This window comes from Corvus brachyrhynchos, unplaced genomic scaffold, assembly GCF_000691975.1.
Source record: "Corvus brachyrhynchos isolate BGI_N302 unplaced genomic scaffold, ASM69197v1 scaffold21, whole genome shotgun sequence".
In the NCBI taxonomy this organism is placed as follows: Eukaryota; Metazoa; Chordata; class Aves; order Passeriformes; family Corvidae; genus Corvus; species Corvus brachyrhynchos.
The window spans coordinates 3,343,880-3,351,494 of record NW_008236924.1 but is presented as its reverse complement, the minus strand read 5'-3'; the positions used below and the strand labels follow the sequence as shown (position 1 = coordinate 3,351,494).

The 7,615-nt window shown below is 44.6% G+C and overlaps 1 long non-coding RNA gene across 2 annotated transcripts; it reads right to left on the bottom strand.

The window, feature by feature from the left end:
- Positions 1 to 1,027: 1,027 nt before the first annotated feature.
- LOC108445165 lies at positions 1,028 to 6,936 on the bottom strand. Of its 2 annotated transcripts, XR_001859918.1 has the most exons (5): positions 6,784 to 6,936; positions 5,546 to 5,637; positions 4,775 to 4,927; positions 3,768 to 3,887; positions 1,028 to 2,586 (listed from the first exon to the last, which is right to left on the bottom strand). It is a non-coding gene; the product is annotated as an uncharacterized LOC108445165 (long non-coding RNA). The 2 variants fall into 2 exon arrangements; XR_001859917.1 differs by having other exon boundaries at positions 5,546 to 6,936.
- Positions 6,937 to 7,615: the final 679 nt, after the last annotated feature.

Genomic DNA, 7,615 nt, shown 5'->3' with positions numbered 1-7,615 from the left:
TCAACGAAAGGGGAGAATGTGCAATCAGTCCAGACCCTGATCCTGAGGCCTGAGTTTCATATTGCAAAAAACTTGGAAAGATTACCTTTCATGTCAGCACAAAAGCATCTCAAAATTGCAAAATGTGGTCACCAGACACAGTTGTAGTTTTACATCTCGTTCTATCATCAGGCAAGCTTAGGTCTGGTTTATATTTCCCTTTCAGGTAGTGCAGTTGAGAGTACAAGCAATTACAACAATAATGCCTCCAGTCAGTGCCTACCTCTAAAAACCCCTTTATACGGCTTGGACATGTAACAGGGCATGTGGACCTCTGAATTTACTTTGTTAAGAAATAATAATTATATTTGCTGTCAGTGCTCTGCCACACTGCCCATCTTTTTCCTCTGAGTAGGAAAATCACAAAGGTTTCACCTGAGCCCCTTTAGCCAAGGTCAGAGCACTGTGGTTTGGGCACTAATGTTCATTGATCAGAGGATTCCAGAGAGGTTTGTAGTGGGACAGGTCAGCCCATGGGTTTGTACTTGGTTCATGCAGGCTCTGATTCAGCAGATTAATTAAAGGACAACGTGGTGTTAGGGCATTTCATTCACTTCCATGCATGCTGAGAATCCAAACTTCAGCCCCTGCATGGAGTTTGACTGCTACACTTAAGAACACAGCAAGCAAGAGCTGATGCAGAGCTACTTACAGGAATATGAGTTTTGGCAGCCAGGATTCATACAACCTACCTGGGAAGGTAACAAAGAATCAAGACCTATCCACACATCGGGTACCAGCTTCGCTCTTATTAACGTTGTGGATCCTGTGGTGGTTTCCTTCACTCCCAAAACCACTAATTTAACGTACAGTACAGTCATTCTATGTGGGGGGAAAGAGAAATTCTTTCTTCCTTCCTGTTGGAAAACTCTTTGGCAGTAACGCTTGGATTGTTTTCTTTGTAAATTATATTCATGCTGTTTTCAAGATGTTTTCCTGACTTTATTGAAATTTGACCAATTTAACGAGTAATGTAGAACTTGTTTCCATGTTAAAAAACTCTCAGAGCTGCTTGGGAATAATTATTAAAACTTCCATGTGTGCAGCAAGGCCAGTCACTTCTGCAAATAGAAAAAAGAAAAAAACACGCAGTCTGTAACAGAAGGATGTTGCCCTAACAATAGGCAAAGGAGTGCAAAACCCAAGGCCACCAACCTTTGGAGACCAGGAGCTGCACTGGCCCCGTGCCAGGAACATTACACTCACACCTGGCTTTCCTGCCAAGTTCCATTTCAAAAAAAAGTTTTAATCACAGATAAGGGACCAATACAAAGCCCTGAAATCAATGGAGAGGCTCATATGGAGTCTATCGGAACGTGACTCAGGCTCCAAAGACCTGACCTCTGGCACAGCCATCAATGCATGCTCCAAACTCTGCAGCTTCCCTTGAAATCAGTATTTGGGGGACAAAGGGGCTGTGGTTTGCTGTAAACCCCACCTGATGCAGGTATAAGCGACAGGGACAGAGCAGCTGCTCCAGCCCAGAGAGCCAGGAGGCCTCTGCTTAAACTCTTGTGGCTTTGCTAGGATGGATGTTAAACCCCAGTGTGCTCTTGGAGGTCTGATGGACTTGGTGCCACAGTCACACACAGCTCCACACTCCACGGTATTCCCACACTATTCATCTGCCTTCTCTTTTAATCCCTTCAAGGTCCCAAGTGGAGGGATCCCCTTTTGATCAACAGCTGACAAGATTCACCCCCTAAACTTAGGGGTTTACTACCCAGAGCTACACATTACTTTAATGATGCATTTTAGACAGATATCTCTTGAAGCAGCAGCTCTAAATATTGCTCACAGCAAACCAGGACCTGCAGCGACCTGAGACACCCAGCCCACTCTGCACAAGCAATGGTAACACCACCAGCATTAAAAACTCTGGCTATCTTTTGGCCATCACAGCCTACTTTAAACTGGTAGCAGTGGTGCAGCTGTCCCACCTTCATGAGCCCCAAAACCCCTCTGAGCTCAGCTCCACCTGGAGCTGTGTGCAGGTAGCGATGCTGGGGAGGTGCCTGAAGCGCAGCTCTGTGTCAGGAGAGTGGGAGACATCCCGGTTGCCATCCAAGCAGAAAGCCAAGGGCAGCCCTTGCTGGTTGTACAGGCCGTGAGGAGAGTGTTGTGCACATGTCGTTTGCAGAGCTGAAATACAGCAGCTGGCGTTTTTATGACTTTGATAATCTTTGCAGGGAGCGGCGTTGCTGCGCGGCTGAGGCTGTGACAGGTACGAGGAGAGACAGAGCCGGTGCTCGGGGAGCTGCTGTGTGCTCAGGCACTTCTGCCAGGCCTTTGGGGATCCTCTCAACCTTGGATGCCAGCTTGCACCGACTTACAGGAGACACAAAAACCTTACAGATTTCTTTAGCGATAGGATTTGCTCCTTGTTTTCCCTGGGGGCTGGAGACAGGTTCATGGGGACACACACATACCTTTTTCCTCCCCACCTCCTTTAGGCTCTGAGAGCAGCTTTCCAGGCCATGCTCCTCTGCAGCTGCCTTTGAGGTCCTGCTTTCTCCACAGGATTCCCTGTAACACTCGTAGTCACCACTGCAAATACAAGAAAAATACAGCTGAAGGTTTGGGCCACCAGAATAAATGGCCAGACATCTAAATCAATGGCTAAAGAAGAGCATTTGTGAATTGATGGGCACTCCCTGCTTTTAGCTACTTCTGCGCTGTTATTTGGCTCAGTGGCTCTAAACAAAGCCCTTGTAACACTCCCATTTCCTCAGCATCAATAATCCATCCCAGCAGGGCTGGCTGTGCCATGCCGCAGGGTGTCACAGTGCTGCAAGCCAGCGCCAGGTAACAGGACTAGATGGGGCTGTTGCTGCTGAGGTGGGATCCAGAGTGGCAGAGGAGAAGCTCTGCTCCCAGGAAAACACCCTGGCTTCATCCTTCCAGAGGCTCAGATGTGTAAAGTGCCTTTTTTTTTAAAAAAAAAACACTTCTTTTTTGACACCCAACACCAGAAAAGCTACATCTGCCTGGCTGTTACTAATTCAGGATATATTTAAGACGAAATTCATTAAACACCTTTCAGTCAAAAGCATGGGAAGCCTCTACAGCCGTGACTCATGGAAGCGGCTCATCCTGGCAGGATGGGTGTTCAGGGAGATCTGCTCTTTCAGGGAGGTGCAGGATTACTTTTCAGTGCATCATAAAGAGGTGAGGGAGGTGGAGCTGACACAAAAAGGTTAAGCTTCCTTTTCCCATTAAACAGAGCCTGGATTTTGCAAGGAGTTCAAAGGGATGGCACACACCCATTCGCTTCCAGAGGAACTTGGCAGTTTCTTGCCTTTGGAACCTGCCTGCCTTAATGCCAGGCAGATGTTGGCAATGCCTTCGGCTTTCCCACCCAGTTACAGTGCCCACCCCTTAGAGCAGGCAGCAACACATTTTTTCCACACATATGAGGCTCAGGGAGAGCATTTAGGAAGCCACTCCACCTTTGCAGCACTCAGCCCGTGGGTTCACTTTAAAGCCTGAGCACGAAAGTAGAAAAAGGACATATCAAAGACAGCTTAAAAATGAAAAGGTCCTCTGTCAGCAGTAAACCAGCAGCTGAATGTGCAACACACCCTTAGGAACACATCAAGTAGCAAAAAAAAAGGTAAAGACATTGTCCTCTTAAGATTAAAGCAGCACACCTTATAGAGTTTTTATTAAAATGCAGCACAGTTTCAGTATAAATGGCATTTATACATAAAAGAAGGTGATTTATTTACCCTCTTCCTCTCCTGAGAAACGGGACAATGCGTTGGTTGGAGAACTCGGCCTGGTGCTTGCTTGCCCTCCTGGCTGATGGAGCAGAAGGGTGTCTGTGTCCAGATGTTTATTTCCTGTGGCTGAATGGGAATGACATGGAGGGGGCAAAAAAAGGCTTGGTTAAACTTAGGACTTGTGGGAAAGTAAAAGCAGTCAGGGATGGAGCAGAACTGAGCAGAACTCAGTCAAAGCCATCACATCTCACTGTCTGCTGAAAACTGCTCTGAATCAGTGAAATATTGGTAAGCTAAATAATTCTTAGATTTGTCACCTAACACCAAAAAAAATTCTTCCTCGATTTTATGCTTCACCACAAGTTTCAGCACACAGCTTTCTTTGCAGCTGCTCCTTGATGGTGTCACAGCTCTTGGAGTTGCTGTGAAATTCTCTGTCCACTTACAAGTGAGTCTGAAACATGTCACAGCTCTCAAGGGTGAGGTTTATGAATCCATAACTAATATTTTCATCATTCATGCCTTTAATGCAACATAAGCCCTTAAGAAGTTCAGACCAGGATGACAGAAATGAAAAAATTCATATTAAATTGTTTGGGTAGGAACAAATAGAAGCACAAACTTTGTACTTCCCCTAACCTGGAATAGAATAATTGCTTTAAATATTTTTAGATATTAAATTGTTTCTCTTGCAAGTACTTCAGAAGTATTATTCGTGTGCGTGGCCAGAGATGAAACCTCAGCTTCATTAGGAAGATTTTCAGAATCCCCAAACTCTAAAAGAAACACTTTCGGGCAGATCAAATCACAGTTTTAAAGGAAAACACAACCACGAAAACAGATTATAAAAAAACCAAATTGATACAGAGCAAGGCAGCCCCCTCCCCACATCTGTAGGTGGGAACAGACACACAAATGATGGATCCTGGACCCTCAATAACAAGGTTTAATTTAAAATAAAGAAGCTGGGAGCTGTTGGGAGCTGCTTGGGAAGGGGCAAGGAGGGTTTTTACCTGAGATTCCCAGCCCAGGGGGGCTGCAGCAGCTCTGCACATCCCAGCAGCTCCCAGCCCAGGGAGCCACCCAGCCACGCTGCCCTGGTTAACTGCCCCTGATATTACTCGAGTGTTTGGGAGGGTTTCCTCTCCTGTTTGTGAATCTGTCACCTGTGAGAAATTTGCAGTAAAGAGTGCTAAAGGTACATTTTATTTGTTTATTTTATGTATATATATAAATAGACATAATTGACTTTACAAGCTGCATGACAGGTTACTTAAGTTACCTGATATCATTTTGCTACTCCCAAGGCATTTCAAAGGTAACCATCTCACAAAATCTGACTTCTTACAGGCCTGGGAACTCTTAATCTCTACGAGACTCTGGTAAGCAGAAGGGTTAAATATTCATTGCCAGCAACACTTATGGAAATGCTGTGGAAATTAGAGCCAGGACCAAAGGCAGATTTCAGAGGAATTCTCTAAAACACCGGCTACAAACATTACAAAGTTCACCAGCACTTGCTGTCAAATCCAAGCTGCTTTTGGGAAAGGCAGAATCCTGCAAATAAACCATTTGCAGCTGTAAAAAGCAGTCCTGCTTGCTCCAGATAGTATTCTTTCCAAAAACCAAAATGATTTACAAACATTATCGCCAAAAGTGAATGAAAAGGAAATACAGTGCCTGAGAGAATAATTTTTGCACAATTAGTCCCATTTGTGCAAATATTTACAGTCAGCTTTAATATTACACACATACTCTCACTCAAAGGTGATGAATGTACTCACCATTTATTGTTTTGCACTGCCCTCAGGGTCTGAGACATTAATTGGCATGAGAAAAGTCCTGATGTTTATAAGCTTTTGGAAATGCTGATAACCTGATAAACAAAAATGTTAAGGCAACTTCAGGAGCTAATCAAAATGCTGGCAGGTTGGGGAAATGTCAATATTTACAGCAAGCAGCCTCTCATCAGTTAATCACTTTTAACCTTCATAAACTAAGATACTATAGAGGACTTCAGGTTAATGTATGAACCCTCTATTCAATTAAGGCATTACAAAGGCAGTTACAAACAAATAAGGTCTTCACGAAATGAAATACAACTGAATTTATCAGGGGAGAAACATGCCAGACAGGGAACAGAGAGCCTCAGCTTCAGTGTTTGAGAGGAAGAAGTGCTCTGTGTAATTCTAAAGAAACAGACTCAGCATTAGGTCCAAATATTTTATTTCACACATAAAGCACAGTACCCATACCCACGCTAATAAAGAACAGGCTTGTGCCGACCCTGGTGCATGCTTTTGTTATTGCATTATAGTTCATGAGAATTATAGTGCATAATTAAATAGAAAAAACTTGAACCTGGAATTATAAAGCCGTCACCACAAACCAGCAATTCCACTTGATATGTATTAAGTCATTACTTTTTTTTTTTTTTCTGTAAGGAAAGAAAAAGGGAATCAAGAAGGAGGAAAAGGGGGGGAATAGAAGGAAAGAGAGAAAGAGAGAAAAAATTCTTTTCCTTGTAAATCATTAAAAATGCATGAAGGTTTAAAGCACGCCAGAAACAGCCTGTGCATTCATTTAGGAGACTACGCACAAGAAAACTCACTGCATTAAAGCAAAAAGAAAAAAAAGAGATTTTTCTAAAATAAACGAAACCAAACAAGCCATGGAGGAGACTGGTGGGGTGGAAATGCTGCAGGCAGGGAGAGGCTCCCTCTTCCATCCCCTTTCCTGACTGAGAACATCAGGAGCCTTGAGTGCTGCTGCATTTGTGATGCTCCAGCAGAGCTTTCTGAGTTTTATCTTCCAGAGGAGCTAATCACAATTACAAACATATGGATTATTATTCTTGCTGTTGAGTTCAGCTTCTGCCATAGAAGAACCTTCTTGTTTTGTATGAATGGCTGATTTGTTGAGCTGCAGATGGGAGCTCTCCTTGGCACGAGGGATGCACAGACACGGGAGCAGGGCCTGGGACCAGCAATCACAGATTAAACGTCTCTTTGACTCCTCCTACCTCCTGAAGGCACTTCAGCTCGGGGCCTCCTGCTCTGTGAGAAGGAACACTTGCTGGAAATGGTGTCCCACTCTGAGAACCCTGGGTTTTATATAAGTAGTTTATCGTTATGAAACATCAGCCATCACACACCATTAGGGGATGATTCTCACCCTCCACAAAGCCAAGCTCCTCTGGGACAGGGTATCTGACCTTGATGTGTCATGCTGTAACTAGAGAGAGACATCAGGAGAGAAATGGCTTTTATTGTGTGGAGCTGGTTTGTTTGGTTTTTTTTGAAGTATTCTGCGTCATCCTCTTTAAATTTTTAGAGTGAATTTATTGCTCTTGAAATCCATATCCCAGGGGCCTGGGTCTGCTCGGTGCAGAGGAGAGTAGATGGGAAGCAGTGCTGCATGTAGTTCCAGTCCTGACTTGCAGTAAATGCTTAGAGATTGTTTAAAAAAAAAAAAGTGACTGGTGATCTCCATCTCTCTTGGCACAGCCACACAAGGAGGTCCCAGCCCTGCTGGTTTTCCTCTGTGCTGTGCACACAGGCAGCCTGAGAGCACCATTTGTCACTTGGGAGGCACCTAACAGCCAATAAAGGATGGTCATCCCTGGCACCCCCAACCCTGCTCACCATTAAATATGTGCAGAGGGAAGGCTCGGTGCAGGATGCTCAGCTCTCTGGGTCCCCAGTTCCAGGCTCACTGCAGGTCTCCAGGAACTCGAGGTGCTGCTCCGTCCCAGTCCATGCTTGAGTCACCTGGTCTATGGGTTCACTTGTACCCTTGGATTAGTGGTAAAACATGAGAAGGAAGAGAAACACCAGAGTCCATGGCTTAACTAA